The sequence below is a fragment of the Durio zibethinus genome, chromosome 26, assembly GCF_047325235.1.
Source record: "Durio zibethinus cultivar Kanyao isolate XHJ-2024 chromosome 26, ASM4732523v1, whole genome shotgun sequence".
Lineage (NCBI taxonomy): Eukaryota > Viridiplantae > Streptophyta > Magnoliopsida > Malvales > Malvaceae > Durio > Durio zibethinus.
The window spans coordinates 2,582,658-2,599,646 of record NC_143187.1 but is presented as its reverse complement, the minus strand read 5'-3'; the positions used below and the strand labels follow the sequence as shown (position 1 = coordinate 2,599,646).

Genomic DNA, 16,989 nt, shown 5'->3' with positions numbered 1-16,989 from the left:
ATAATAATTATATAAATTAAAAATTTTGGGTTGACTTGATGTTAAATTTGGGTTTGATGTGGAATAAGATTTATATTTGTTTTTACAAAAATTTATATTTGATTTTTTTTAAATTTATTAATAATTATTGAAATATTGTGGTAATTATATTGATAAAAGGTTGATAAATTTTATAATATTAAATAGTATTATGAGTTGATGTGCTTGAAATTTTTTTTTAATATTACGATGTTGAATCAAAAAATATATTAAAGGTTAAATGATAGAAAAAAAATTAAATTGGATTGTTATAATTTATGAGTTAGTATATAATAGTTGTTGGGTTTATTTTTTATTTTTTTTCAAAACTCTCAATATAAATGATTGACAAACTTAATTTAAATGAATTAATTTTTTTTCCATAATCTATATGTAAATATGTGTTTTGAATAGAGGTTTAGGATTGATGTATATTCTATAACGAATATGATTTATATTTTGAATCCAAACATCTTTTTAACTGTATTTTTTTAACGGAAATAATAAAGGATTAACTTAAATCAGTAAATTTAGTAAAAGGAACTTCAAATCAGGGTATCATGGTTATGTTACTATTAAGAGCAAGCCCCTTTTTCTATGGAAAAAAAAAAAAAAAAAAGAACGAATAGGAAATCACGTTAAACTTATAACCTGTCAATTGAATGAATGAATGAACTGATAACCGAGCATGCTAAGCTGATATCTATGATATGGTTATGAATTATAGGAACTATATTCGGCCTTGATCAAGTTTGTTTATAGGTTGCTTCAGAAAAGGTTGGCTTTTCTCTTTAGTCTTCAATTTTCAAGTAAGTCTTCATAATGCAAGTAATGTTGTATCTTGAATTGATGGATCAGGAGGTTGAGTGGATTATGTTGTTTTTGTACCAAGGTTTTAGGTCAACACACTATAGTATGGTATTCTATTTTGTGAAAAGGGAATTAGTACCCAAATCCCTTTTGCATCGGTTTGTTGATGGTGATGATGAATTCCGGAATAGTAGGCTGAAGCTTATTCCATCAGTGCCGAAGGTATCTATCTTTCTTCATTGTGTTTGGTTTGATACTTAAATCAGGATATTTGAGACAGTTGGAAGCACTCTTCATTGTAATTGTGCCTCCAAAATTCTTGTCATCTGTTTTCTATTAGTCTTCCCGAACTCGTTATCTAAGAAAATTACTTGCTTTATTTCAATTTATATTCCAACTTTTTTTTTTATCAATTTTGTAGGTATTTTTATTATTGTATATTGAACGTACTTGTTTATTTGACTTATGTGTATTATCAAATATTTGTAAGAAATTTGTAACGTATGTATTTTTTCTACTTTTACTTAATAAAATTCATAAATAATTTTGTAATATATTTTACATTTTTTTATAAATAAAATGGAACATTTTGTTTTTTTATTTTTTATTTATGTATATTTATTATTCATGTAATTACTTTAAAAATAAATTAAAAAACTTAAATAAAATGGCAAAAACTATAAATAAAATATATTAAATATAATTAAAAAATAAGTAATACCAACGGAATATCAATAGATTTTACTATCGATAAATGCCAACAAAATTTTTATCGATAATTACCAATGAATTTTGTTTATTATCGACAAAATAATATTATCGACTTGACTAACATCCGTTGGAGTTTACTTTAAATCTTATAATCTCACATGAAAAGTTAAGTGACATTAAAAGAATTTAAGTTTATCTTGTATCTCACATCGAGAGTTTAGTAAAAGTATAAAGAGTTTCATCTTTATAAATAAGATGTTTTAGTTTTAAATATCTAATTTCAGATAGTTAAACATTAAAAGAATAACTAAATAAGTAGGATATTAAAATGGTGTAATTGAGTTTTGAATTAAGTTTTAAGTATGGAGTTTTTAGTGATTTTTTTTGTTCCAAAAATTTCACAATTGTAAATATTTATTTCTTAGTGAATTGGCTTGAAGTAAGCCATTTGAATTGGGTCAAAATAAATATATTAGTGTATTCTTATTTTTTATTTGAATTTGTTATTTTATGTGTTAATGCTACGTGTGTGTATTAATTTTTTAACAATATTGACAAAATTTTTTCATCAATATTTAGTATGTTTGGATAGGCAATAAAATTAATTTTGATGATATTAAAAATATCTATATATAATAATAAAATTAATTAATATAATGGTTTAAATGTGAATATAATAATGACGAGGAGATTTTATATTGTAGCCGACCACATAATTTTATTTTATATTAAAATAGTCGACCGTCCTAAAATTCAATGAACTGTTTGATCTTTCTCCCTCCAAATGAGTAATGCAGTTATATAAAAGTGCTCAATTATACCGATGCAGTGCTATTCAAATACATCTTAATCCGATTGCGGGCAAACACACCCTTACTTACAAACTTGAAACTTGATTGTTACCATAACTTAATTATGTGGTCAAATTAAAAGCTAAACGAGAATAGTAAATATTAAATTTATCTAATTGTTAGATAAAACAACAAATATGCTAGACATATAAAGATGAATTTTAATCCAAGAAGAGAAGGATGAATAAATAAATAAATTTTTTTCACCTTCATTTGGTTTAGATCTATCCACCGACAAGGCAGCCGTAGGTGTTGGGTTTTGGACATTACTTTTTAAATTTGAATTCGATACGGTTAAAGATATTATTAAATTAATAAAAATAATTTTAATTATAAAATACATTTAAAATATGAATATTTTAATATTTTAAATATTTCAATAGATTTTGTTTTTAATTTTTGGACCCCTCGGACCTGAGCCGACAGACCGAATTATTGGCCTTGGACAAAATTTTCAAATGCGAATTGAGTCTAACCTTACTCAATTCATGATCACTCCTAATTTTGCTTTCGTACTATAGACTCTACTATATAATATATACTATATTCTAAAACATGATAAAAGTCTGTAACGGACCGAAAGAGATCGAGTTGGATGTAACAGGCTCACTTGAGGCACAAAATACATGCATAACCGATTATTTCAATAGTGAAACATCAACTTAATTGAATTTTTTAAAAAATAAAAAGATTACATCGTAACTATAATATATATATATATATATTATGTATAATTTTTTTGTCCCATTACGCTTGTTCCCTACTGATTTTTTTTTATCAAGCAAATTCCACTTTGATCATTATTTTAATAGAATTATAAAACTATAAAATTTTGAAACTAAAATTTGTAAATTTTGAAAAATTTTAATTCAACATAACTTTTTTAAAATGATAATCAAATTTGAGTTTAATATTTGACCAAAAAAAAAATCAAACATGAAGAAAGAAAATGGGATCGGGATAGTAGTAATTATAATCAACCAATTAAGCCACAAATTTGAAATACAAGAAGAAGATAATGCTCAGTCTCAATTCCTATAAGTAACAGTACTCTATCAGACATAGTACTTGTTGATAAAAAAATATCAAATTCAGAAAATGTGTCACTTCATTTAAATGTTTGAAGCACCTATAATAACATTGAAGCTACTCAATTATTTAATTAGATTAAAAAAATTAATTTGGACCACATTCTTAATAAAATTATATATTGCCACACCAACTAATGAAATTGATGGAAAACGAAATAAAACCATCTATATTGTTTTCTCTTTATTTGTTTTCCAGTCTTAAGTTTTCGTGCAATATTAATAATATAGTATATATAAGTCCAGGGACTGTACTTTTCAGTTCAATTTCAACGCAACAATCATTTGTTTATTTAATTGCATAATCTAGAAATACTTGATGGTATATATGCATAGATTATATCTATGCCCTGTTAATTCATCTTTAGGACCACTTTTATTTATTTATTTTTTAACACAAAGCCAAAACATTTAGATCATCACCCCAATGGCGAAGCTTTGATTTAAAAGAACTTTGTTATATTATGTACTCAGAATGCCCCAATTTGATTGATATTATTATTTCACATTACTAATTAATCATGAGTTCATTTTCTTGAAGCATTTAAGCTAAAATCAATTGGTAATAAGTATAGAGGTCCAATTGATAATATGGTTAAGATAAAAAAAAAAAATGTAACTTCTATTCTCAAAGTTTCAACTCATTTTTTAAAATTTATATATATTTTATTTTGATGAAAATATATTTTTTAATGATTGATGTATTTATATTTTTCAATTTCAATTTTAAAATTTTAAAAGAATAAAAGAATAAAAATTTTTCATAATTCATCGAAAGATTGTGTAATTAGTAATTTTACCATTAATTTAAAAGTTTTGTTATACTTAAAAGGTCGTTAATGCTTAATATTTTTATTTTATTTATAAAGATTAATAGGTCTTATTAAAAAATTAAAAAAAAAAAGATAAGGTATAGTATTAGTTGCTCCCCGTTTGACAACTATAAGAAGAAAAGAGAACAGTAAAACCAAGAATGTTGACTTGAAACTATGTAGGTCAATAATAAGGCACATTAAGGATGAGGGAGAAGAGATGTCTACATTAACCAGATTTCCATCCCTCGTTCGACCTCTACAGCATTGACTTGGTTTTGTTGAAGTATCGTTGTGAAACTCTTGTCAGTATAAGTAATAAAGCCTAGATTAGGCTGATTCTTCTGAGGCGCTGATCGGTTCTTCAAGAGTCGGAGAACGTAGGTAGTTGTATCGATATAAGCATCATTAGTATTTCTCCACACCGTAGCTCTCAAATATCATTCTGATCACCATTTGATCTAACTCCGCTGCTACCTTTGCATACTTGTAAATATATTCGCTGCTACCTTTGCATACTTGTAAATATATTCACTAATTACCAATACAGAGCAAAGCAAATTAGTAACCAAAAAAGATGTTGAAAATTTTAGTATGAGAGAGAACAGTTTGAAGAGTTTGATCAATACCAGAAACAATCATTTTCTTGAGGCCACATTAAATTTCTAGAGTGGTAGCTTTTTCGATGCCCAAGCTTTCATGTAGAGGAAGCTTGGGAATTTGTCCGACGCAGCCATTCAAGGGCTTTTCGCTTCTGTTTCTCATTTTTGTTTCTGTTGGGAGATCAAACAATTCTTTCAAGAGGGACAACACTTGATTGTGAAGTTCTAAAGGAAATTTGTCATTTTCTACTATAAAACAACCATACTCTTCAAGTGCTTGTCTAACGTTCTTGCATGCTAGTAACCAAGTTTTTGTTCGAGGCTTCAAATCTACATGGGAGAAATCTAGGATAGGAAGATTGGGTGATGATTCGGAACCCATAATCAATGCTTTCGTCTACTTCAAACAGGGCAAGATTAAGATTTTCTCTTAAGTTTCTTGTTTCTTATAGTAGCATATGCGTCAATAAAAAACAAATAAAATCTAGAATTACTTTTGACTGTGTACAGTTTTACGTGAGGGAATATATATTCCTAGAACGTTAGAACTGGTAGGTAATCATACGTACTATAATCAAATTGTGTTAATTATAGTTGGTGGCCAATCCTTGAAAATTCTCATGACGTTTTACACATACCCACACACACACACACACACACACACACACACACACATATATATATATATATATATATATTGGAAAAGCTATTAAAATTTGATAATATTAAAGATAAATATGGTTTTGGTTTCAAGCAACATTCAAAAGATTAAAAATCAGAGATTTCATCTTCAAAGTTATGATCCGAATTTTAAAGAAAGATAGATGGAATTTAAGACATTTGAGAGAAGGAATTATCTGCTGTTGTGTAAACCCAAATCATATATAACAAAAAATATATATAGAAATTTCAAGAAAGGCATCGACATAATACTTATGATTTTACTATGAATCATTGACGATCTTATAGGAAAGGAGTGACTGTACTGTGCTAATAGACGCATATTGGAATTCAAAATAAAAGATACATGGAATATCGGTTGCTAATAATCAAATTTACATTTATGAAATTAACGGAAAGAACCTAAATATTATTAATTAATTTTTCCAGCTTTCAACTAATGAAAATAAATAAATAAAATTGATGACTCCCCTTGTAAGTCTTAAAATAAAATCAGGACTATATGACATTAGATTTATCGAATCTCCTAATGGTTCCCCACAATCATCATTAAACATAATTTACGTCGTTTGCACAAAAAAATAAAAATAAAAAACATAATTTTATTCCAAAAATAATTTTTAATTTCTTATTCCGTACTAACGTTGTGACTTCAATCTTAGAAATATCAATCACTTATTATTTATAATACATATTATCATGCAGTCCCAAAGAGATACTTCATTTATTAGAATTTAAAACTTAATTTTAGAGGTATCGAAGTTCTTATCTTATCATGGAAAGGGAAATAATTTATAATATTTTTATTTATTTAATTTATTTTATTATTTTTCTATTAAAATAATTAATCTATCTCAGCGTAGTGGAGACTAATTCTAATACATATAATTTCTAGCCCAGGACCATTTCAAGTAGAGGACCACTAATATTTCAATGACCATTGATAAATTGTTCAATCATCATTTTAGAGATGCAAATTTGGTCCCCGGCAAGAAAGTCAAGAAAAAATACAGAAGGAAAAGGAAAAAATTACCGTGTTAGTGCTATTATTGTTAAATAAAATCAGGATTTCAATATCTAAAGTGATGAAAAATATTATCTTTGAAAGTCGTAATCCTGTGTTTTCATTATATAATACCTAAACTACCCCACCATTTAAAAATTTTCTCAACAACAACTGTTATTAAATCACGTATACAACTTTCATTTAATGATTAGAGGTTAGATATAGTATGCTTCTGATGGTAAAATCAGGTTATAAGTGCTACCATATATTGGTGTTAACTGTTAAACGAGTGGGTTTTAGCCCACTGCAGTTGATCAACGCCGACGGACCAAACTATACCTATATTCCTAGACTTCAATTTTGGATTACCATATTGTAGCCCAAGCCTCAATCCAATTATTATCATGTTTTAAAGCTCAACTTATGAATTAATCTTTTCCCAGTTAGTTACTGAAATAATATACTCTCATTGTTGGCTTTTTGCCTGGAAAGGAGGTTGAGTTTGAATTCAACCAATTTGAAAAAGAGGTTGGAAAAAAAATGTTGGGTTTAGCTGAATGGAGAAAAACAAAAAAGGTTCCAGGGACAGGCTCCTTCCTTTTTTTTTTTCCTTTCTCTCCATTCTTCTTAGTTCATTGAACCTTCAATTTTCCATTTAATTTGAAAGATGGAGAATGTGATTTTTCTACTTGAGTGAATTGTGTTCAAAGGGTTGAAATCCCATGGCAGATTTGAAAAAATAAAATCCTATCATTGCATCAAAAACCACCTGTTTGAGTGCAGAAATTCATCAGAGAGAAAAATACCAACATTGTGCTTGTGTCTTGATATTTTCATTTACTTAATGGGGAAGAATTATGTATTTAATTTGGAGGACACCCTTTGGAAATACCGAGCATTGTGTCTTGATATCTTGTCACCTCCTTTGGAAATTCAGCACCTTAATTGAAAAAGCAAAGAGGAGAACATAGAGTGCTGGGACTGCAACCGTTACAGCAGCAACAAACCCGAGGAAATCATGTCTGAAACCATAATAACTTTTGATTAAACTTTGCACTGTTTCATTTGTGTCAAGCAAGTCTTTCACATCTCCGAATTGTGAGCCAATCAATCCGTATAAGGTCCAAGCAAGTGGACACATCCAATAACACCATCTCCACCACACTGGAATTCTCTATATTTCAAGAAAAGATCATAATACAAATTGGTAATTAACAATTCGAAATTACCGGAATGCAAAAGGGACTTGCCAATGGTTAAGATTTAAGACTTACAGAATGTTTGGATCGAGGAGAAGAAAAAGAAAGGAAAGGAAAATAAAAGAAAATAATGAAAATAAAAAACTAATTTTTTTGTTTGGATAAGCTTTTAATTTAAAGAAAAAAAAATAAGTGAAAATTCAATAATAAAAGAAAATAATGAAAATAAAAAAATATTTTTTTTGTTTAGATAAGCTTTTAATTTAAAAGGAAAAAAAAAATGAAAATTCAATAACCTTTGGTTTCCCCTATAGTTTTTATTTTTTTAATATCCCAATTTGAAAGAAAAACGGAAGAAATGAAAGTTAAAAAAATTTTATTTTTATAAAAAGATTATTATATTCAACTTTTTATTAATATCAAAAGTCTAGTAAAAAAATACCTAATCACATTACAATCTTTTTGTAATTTTTTTAAAATCATCTCTTTTTTAAGTAAGTTTCACACGTCTCTTTTAATATAAAAATTTTTTATAATTTTTTGGTGATTTGATCTTGATGAATGATTGCATATAAATAGACATATTTTTTAAGTTTATGAGATGTTAAAGTGATAATGTGCTGAAATTTTGATAATAGCCAACAAATCCATCAATGCATGTTTGTAAAATATCTTTTTGTTTCACTTGATTAAAAACCACTAATATAATAGCAATTGTGAGATTAGATAAGATGTAAATATATTATGATCCAGAAATGTATTATAAAATCAGAAGTAATAAAATGTTATAATTAAAAAAAATTATTATAATAAATCATTTCCTTTCTTTTTCACTCTTTATCCAAAAAATGGTTATTATAATTCATTTTCTTTTTTTTCTTTTATTAATTTTATTATCCAAATAAAGGGTACATATATCTTTTCTTTTTTTTAAAAAACTTTTTTTTTCTTTTCCTTTCCTTTTTTTTCCTTTCCTTTATTAATATTTATTCAAATATAACGTTAAGCTTCAACCCGAATGGCATAAATTTCATGTACAAATAAAGAAGAGAACATAAACCATTCAAGAATAATGAGGTTAAAGAAACTCACAGGTCTTGGGATCAACAATCCGGCAAACAGGCTCCATGGTCCATAGATAGCACTGGAAACTATAAATGCAACTTGCTCGTTTGGCGTCAAGGCTATGACCATCATACACCCGTAGGTGTAGCCCAACAAGTTGAAAAAAATGATGAACATATACCAGAAGAATTTAGCAGCATTCCACTGAAATCCAATCATTTCACAGATGATAACACCATACACCCCTTTTTGTACTAAAAAGATAAGGGAGCTCAATCACAGCCTAAACCAAAAAGGGAAAACGTGATTTTGTTTTAGTCCGAGGGAAGCTGATAACGAATAATGTGGAGTTGTATAACTGAGTTTGCTTGTTTAACCTATGATTAAAAGAAAATAAAAAGAATTCTAAGGAACTAGCTAGTTACCTGAGCAAGTGCTTATGCCATGGTTGAATACATTCCAGCGGCTCTTTCTGTATAAAATACTCTTCGTTCCACGGAAATTACTGGCATCACTGAAAAGGTGTTTTAACACCCATGAATGAAATAGAAATGTACATAGCTCCCATTGCATTAAATATATCTTGTTGCCTCTTCCTATATAAACAATGATTCCTGAATGACATGAATAGCGGATTAGTATACGTAGCATGATATGAATTCTTGAAACTACTATTTACTTATATTTATTGTCCAACCACAAAAAAAAAAAAAAAATCATCTTTGGTCTCACCTTTTAGAGCCAAGCTTCCAAAACATACTTCCAAATATCAAAGCTACACATGCTGTAAACAAAAGTCTATAAGCAGTGTATGATGTATTGTACCAATATGATCGATGTTGTTTCCATAAGCAAGCTTTGAATTGGGTGAAGAATGGCTGCGAGTATTTTGTAACGAAATACAGGTTCTTCGATCCTGGAGAAGGGGTACTTAGTTCTTTAATGAGAGCTTTATTTCTCCTGTTAAGAATGCAAGAACAGAATAATGTTTCAGAAATACATCTAGCTTATTCTGACTATGAGGTTCACTTCAAGCTCATTATTGATCATTCTCTTTATTTATGCATCTGTAAACACACACCTGAGGCAGAGCTACGCCACTAATAACTTTCCAGTTGAATAGTCTAAAACAAACCTGTATAGTTCTGAATTCCGATAAACATCATTTAAATTTATTCCAAGAACAGCTTGGGCTGATGTTGTAACCTCTAGAGCCCATGTTGCTGGATTATAACCATCCTTGATTTTACCTATTCCTTCTATTCCCTGGATCATGAAAATTCATACATTTTCTTGTCAAATATCAAAAAAGGGAAAATAAAGTCACACACAGAATTGAAACTTGAAAAAACTAAGTTAATTTAACACTGTTAGGTGTTAGCAACTTTTGACTTATAATGGCTTCTTACCTCAAAATACTTAATTAGGTGACAAGAATGCTGCCCCAATGGCCCAACATATATTTCTTGTCCCCCTCGTGCCATTAGAAAAAGCTGCATTCACAAGCAAAATATTTCAAGATCCCACAAAATAAATAGTATGCTATGTACTTATTGAAGGTACTCTCCAGTCAAGCTAACCTCATCAAAAGATTCAAAGATATCAATGCTTGGCTGATGTATTGTACACACAACTGTTCTTCCAGTGTCAACAGTATTTCTAACTGTTCTCATGACAATGGCTGCTGCTCTTGCATCAAGTCCTGAGGTTGGCTCATCCATGAATATTATAGAGGGGTTTGACGTAAGTTCAACTTCAATAGTAAGTCTCTTGCACTGCTCCAGCCACAGACCATTCACACCAGGCAACCCAACAATTGCTTCCCTCAATGAGGACAGTTCTACGAGTTCCATTACCTCCTCAACAAAGATCTGCAGGCACTAATAGACCACAGTTAGAACACTCTTTAAGGACAATATTACAGCAACTTAATGTATTTTCCTTTGATGCCCTCTCAGGATGATTAATAAGAAGGAAAATTTAATGATCAGAGAATAGCCTTTTTGCTTGACTATTCCAAAAGAAATGCTTGAACTAGGCTCACTCTGCCAGTTAACGGAGCAAAGCTAACACGGTCCAAGCTAACTGCAGTAATCATGTATAATGTTAGGAATTCAGTTGGCTTTTTAGACAGGTAATCAGAATGTTATTAAGTTTTCTCCTCCATCAATCGCAGAAAATAAAAAAGATTACTATTTCAAATTAATTGACCTTTCGAGTTTCAGAATCAAGTTCAAGAGGTAGCCTAAGCCAAGCTGAGTAGACCAAGGACTCGTAGATGGTAACATGGGGAGAGTGAATATCATTCTGTTCACAGTAAGCAAAAATTCGACCAAATGTTTCTTGCTTCTTTGGGTAACCAGCAACTGTTATGGTACCCTCAATGTATCCACCAGTTTTTCTACCAGCCAGAACATCCATCAAAGTGGTTTTACCAGCACCACTAGCCCCCATTAAAGCTGTAACGCCAGGCCTAAAAGAGCCACTGACACCCTTTAGCAATTCCAATCTGTCTTCATTAACACCTTGTTCTTTCATTTCCTGCAAGTCCAATTATAACAGAAAGTATTCAGTTATACATCAAGCCAGTTTTTAGCTTCTGGAAATATTGTCTGTAAAATTAAAGTTACCAGCGGCAAGTCTATAACGTATTTAATTTCATCAAAGGTGATTGATTGTAGTTCAAATGGAAGAATCATTCCTCTTCTCCTAGTTTGTGCTTGGTGTTCCTCCATATTGCTTCCAGTCTTTGTCATTGTTAAGGCCAAAGAGACTTGTTTCATCATACCATTTCCTCTCTCTACAAGTTGTATAGATATGTTAAAATTTGCTTTGTGAAAAGAAATAAAATGCATCGACAAACACCCGTAAATATTTACGTGATTACTATACAAAAGGAAAGTGGAGATTCATCACCTGCGGGTTCGGTCCCATCAACAGATCTATTCCCTTGATGAGGGAGCTCAGATGTGGCTTCAATATCATCATACTGTCTATTTTTCAATGTTTCTTCTGATATAAAGGACTTACGCTTCTCACTTGCTGAAAAATTAATCCACAAGAGGAAAAAGAAAATGAAAAATGAAAAAAAAAAAAAAAAAAACTTAATGAAAAGTCATTCCCTGTTGGAAAAGTTACAGAAATAGGGAGCTGAGCAATACGTTTGAGATAAGTGAGAGCAATAGTAAAGAGGCAATTGTATAGCCATGTGAATCCAATTATAGCTCCTACTTCTAGCCAATACCAATATGAATATGGAAACATTCCACGAGCTTCCAAAACAGCAACTCTAAGTGGTTTTGATGAATTTGGATAAACCTTCGACACAAAGTGACAGCAAGCATTAGCATGATTTATTTAGTATAACTTAAGGACAAGTAGTGGCTACATTGGAAACAAAATAAGAAACTTATTGGATGCATCCAGCTGTTTCCAAGGAACTCATTTACTGCTATTGCATTTTTTCCATACATTGCAGGACAAAACCAGTAAAACCAGATCCACCATTTCTTCACATTCTCTGAGTACCAAAAGAGAAATTAATATATCTCTTATCATGTTCTTAATATGCCACTTTCCTTAAAAAATTATTTTGAGTATACCTCGTGAGATCATATATCCATCTAAAATAAAATTTGTCATCAAAAGCAGAGCACCAAATGTGTTCCCAATAATCGCAGTCCTTCCAGCTGCTCCCAAGAATCGGAAGAGTGCAGATGCCATCACTTTTACAAGCAGAAGGAGAAGATACTGTCTGAAGAACCTGCAAGTTGTTATCTCATATTGTAATACAATTACCAGGAAAGGAAAATTTATTAATTGAACAAAACATTTGGTAGTTGATTGCAGTGTATTTAGGCTATACCTGCCTATATTTGGATCATATCCAATGACATAATATGTAGGTAAAACAAATACAGCTACTTCTATAACTGCAATAGGAATCCTAAGGAACCGTGAGGGAACGGCATAAGCCCATGGGAGGATAAAAGAGAAGAGCCCTTTGCTTATAGAAAACTGGAAGTTTTGCAATGACCATGCTCATTTCCGAGAATCCATTAAACAGCATCTGATAAAGCATATAACATAGGGAACCCATAAACATCCCTCCATCTCTCATTGAGTCCCGGTGCATCACAGTTCGTAGGAAGACTGTCATTGCAACAAATGCTGTTACTGCGAGCTGAAATGTTGAAAAGAAATGGCTGATTGCAAAATTGTATCTAAAATTTAAAATAGTACTTGCATTCGTTATAAACATAAAATGATCTAAATATTCACCTGCATGAGCTTGAATTTGACAACAAAGGAATTTCTTTTCATCAGCAAGTGTTCTCTTGATATGCAAGCTCTCAAAAGCTCCTTGTTTCGAGCACCATACTTCTTGCTTGTCAGAGCTGCTCAGTTACTCTTGCTCTTATCAAACGGGATATGAAGCTCTGCTCTGAGTTTCAAGCCAACATGAAATGACACGAATGCCTCTGCAAATTCTTTGGCCGTAACAAAATTGTAAGGCTCATATTTATGAGCCCAGTACTGCCCCTGATCCTTCCTTGATGTCACCTGTGAGAAAAGAGTCTTGTTCAAGTTCAACCAAAAGATTAAGAAAGGCATTAATAATTATAACATCTAATATAATAATATACTCTTACTTCTTGCAGGAAATCAGCCACTTCCTTCCTCTCAGGACATTTAAAGCCCATGGATCCAAAAAATTCAAGCACATACTCACGAGGTCCTTGATACACAATCTGTCCATCAGAGAGGAGAATAATGTCATCAAAGAGACCATAAGTCTCTGGCGGGGGCTGTAGAAGAGAGATTACAGCTGTTCCATCAAGAATGTGGACGTATCTCTTGATCGCATTAACTACTTGGAAAGTTGTGGAGCTGTCCAACCCAGTTGATATCCCATCCATGAACAGCACCTTTGCTGGTCCAACCAGCATTTCACCTAAATTTTGCTAGTCCAAATACTGTAAGTAATTTGATCATGTGATAAAAATTGGTTATTAGTTGATTTACCTGTAGTAAGGTGCTTCTTCTGCCCTCCAGATATACCTCTTAACATGGCATCCCCCGCCAAGGTATCTGCACAGACTTCTAGTCCTAGAATCTGTATTTCATATAGCAGATTATCTTATCTGTTAGGTTTATGTATAACAAAATGCTTACTAATAATTTCAGTATATGTGGAGATTTTACCTTCAAAACATAATCCACAATAATGCTCATCTCTTGGCCTTCTGTAGCTGCTGCCTGAAATATCAGTGCTTAGGGGAAAATGAACCAAACAAAGAAAATGGTGACATACAACAATAAGAGAGCTTGGATGTGACATTCAGTTGAACAAAGGTTTCATATTCCTTTAAATAACTTTAAATAACCAAGTTCAAAATGATTTATGTACAAATATTTCTTTAAATAACTCACCTTCATAAAAATATCAATATCAGGATCTGGCTTAATATTTGATGCCTTCTCTCTTCTTAACAATTCCATCAACATATCTAAGTTAAATGAAAAATCAAGTTGTCAAATAAAACTTTTCACGTGTATAGAGACACATCTCAAAAATATCTGCTCGCAACAGAAGTAGCTTTTTGTACTGACCGTATTGTGATCCAACACCCTGGCATCTTGCAGACAAAGCCAAGGTCTCCCTGACAGTCATTTCAGGTATATGGAGATCATGTTGACGGATATAAGCTGCAGACTTTTGAGGCACAAACTCCCGCATGTCATAGCCATTATAAGTAACCTTCCCCGAGAACTGATTTCGCAGAAAGGATAAAGATCAAGTTAAAGTTCCGCCTAGACCAACTGATAATTACTTTCAAGGTCCACTATTCCAATACTCCGAAAGATAACAGTAAAAAACTCATTACCCTGAGGTCTTGATCGAGCATCCCAGCCAAGGCCAATAATAGCAGTGTGGTCTTTCCTAAACTTGGAGGACCCAAAAGCAACGTCATTCTGCATCAACTCATAGTACACATTCAAAAGTAAGAAAAGGTATATATACCAGAATTCTATAGGCCACAGTAACTTTTCTTGCCTTCTCACCTGGGAGGTTTAATAATTCCACTAATGTCTTGAAGAATACGAATTTGTTTCTTTCTACTCGGAAGCACATGGATGTAGCTCAGGAAGCTCTTGAGAACAAAGGCAGAAAATCAGAAAATGTCAACAACCAACTATTAATATTGAAGACTATAAGAAGCAAAACACAGAATCCACATTTGTGGATGATTACCTCCACCATGTTAGTATAATAGCTAAAAAATGTAGGCAAAGCTCTGCTTCCCACATAAGCTACAGCATCGACATTTAGGTGCTCAACTCGAACTTCAACTGTGGGAAGTTTTATTCCAACCCTCATACCATCCAAAAAAACAATCAAGCTGATATCTGCAATTGAAAATGAATCACATATACATACTACCATTAAAAGTGAAGTTATGCAAGAGAAGAGATAAACATGGTTCTATGAAACTCATGTTGTAGGCATTCGAATAATCACATTCTTATATTCCATCTATAGATTACTTTCTGTTTGCATATTTAGTTGGAGTAGGCAAAAAGAAAGAAAAGAAATTTGATGCTTACCTATCAATCCGTTTCCTGAGCTTCAACAAGAACTTTTCATTATCTTCTTCAGAGTTCTTCACCAACCTTTCCACTACCTTATATTTTTCATGAAAATCAAGGCTTTTTATGTGAATTTCACTAGTCCGACCCCGTGATCCTAGCAGTAATCCTTTCTTTAGACGATCATAAGTGGGAAGTCTCTCAATGGTCGCCCACTCGAGAGATTCTTCATCATCTTCATCATGTGAAGATGTAATATAACTTTCCAAAGTGTTGTTTCTGCTAAGTTTATTAAGATTCTCCATTTCCATATATGTTCTAATAACTAAACCGATAGTGAAATCCCAGTATAAGATTTCTTGTGCATGAATAATACTTACCGAAACATGTTTGTTTATATACAACTAAAGACTTAAATATTGTCATAAATCTCCTCAATGAACAGTGACAACTAGCTTTTTAGTGAGAAAGTGCAAGACAAGATAAATTTACACCTTATGGCTTCTAAGGTAACTTCATTACTAGCTTATATTCAAATCATGTTATATAATTGTATTATTGAAAAAAAATCAACTATTTATTACATATCATGTGCATGAGTCTATTAAAATAAATATTTAATTTAATTATCACATGTGAGGTGTAATTAAATATTGATTTTTTTCAATAATATAATTATGATGCATGATTTAAATGAAAGGACATATGCTAATATAAAGAAAACATTCCATACAATCTATTTTTCAAATACCATTGACTGAAGGCAAAGTTTACTGAAAATTATTGCCACCTTAATTTAAAAGTCAAAAACAAAATCCTTGATCCAAGTTGCCATTTTTAGCAAGCATCAACCAAACATAATCCTGAGACATTTTGGGGAGATAACACAAAATAAAACATCATAAAGCGACAATGTAGCTTGGTAAGAAAGTGCATAGAGTTCTAGACTTTGCTTACCCACTTACCGGTTAAGTGAGGAAAGGTTTTATCTATTTTATAGCTTTAGCATTAAAAAGTAAAAACAAAAGCAAATCTTAGAGTCCACCACTCTAAAAAAATGGAGTATATCATATACAATTGTTACATTATAATTAACTATAATCATAATTTAAAATTGTGTAAAGTCCATTAAAATTTTATATGAAGTCTGCATTTAAAAATAATAGATTCTTATATAATTTTTTATTGTGATTCAATACTTGTAGAATTGTAATAAGAAGAATTATAGGTGAAATACACCAAAAAAAAAAAATCTATCTCATGGACCATAACTAGATTGGTGTCAAATTGGGTTATTAAATCCATGCAAACCCACCACCTATGCGCATGTATAAGAAGAGAAACAACCAAACAAATAATAAATAAATAAAATGCTATAAAATTTGAAACAAGTCAATAAAAAAAGGGAAAATAATAAGTGAAAAAAAATTAAAAAAATAATGTTTTAAATCTTTCAATTATTCTTTTCAATAGAAATGAAAAAGTACAAGACAAGATAAAATTACACCTTATGGCTTCTAAGAGGAAGGTAACTTCATTACTAATTATTTTGTTT

General features: G+C 30.8%; 2 pseudogenes across 1 annotated transcript; both read right to left on the bottom strand.

Annotated features, from left to right (window-relative positions):
* Positions 1-4,335: 4,335 nt before the first annotated feature.
* LOC111274120 (putative 2-oxoglutarate-dependent dioxygenase AOP1) lies at positions 4,336-5,274 on the bottom strand (annotated as a pseudogene).
* Positions 5,275-7,233: 1,959 nt separating this feature from the next.
* Positions 7,234-15,745, bottom strand: LOC111274119 (pleiotropic drug resistance protein 1-like; annotated as a pseudogene). Its single transcript, XR_016334002.1, has 23 exons — positions 15,453-15,745; positions 15,100-15,220; positions 14,910-14,998; positions 14,732-14,819; positions 14,457-14,616; positions 14,277-14,353; positions 14,049-14,102; positions 13,869-13,959; positions 13,496-13,797; positions 13,125-13,406; positions 12,709-13,026; positions 12,446-12,606; positions 12,265-12,363; positions 12,005-12,178; positions 11,474-11,885; positions 11,055-11,384; positions 10,424-10,714; positions 10,253-10,336; positions 9,979-10,109; positions 9,576-9,803; positions 9,269-9,439; positions 8,871-9,126; positions 7,234-7,753 (listed from the first exon to the last, which is right to left on the bottom strand). The product of XR_016334002.1 is annotated as a pleiotropic drug resistance protein 1-like (transcript).
* Between the last annotated feature and the right edge of the window lie 1,244 nt (positions 15,746-16,989).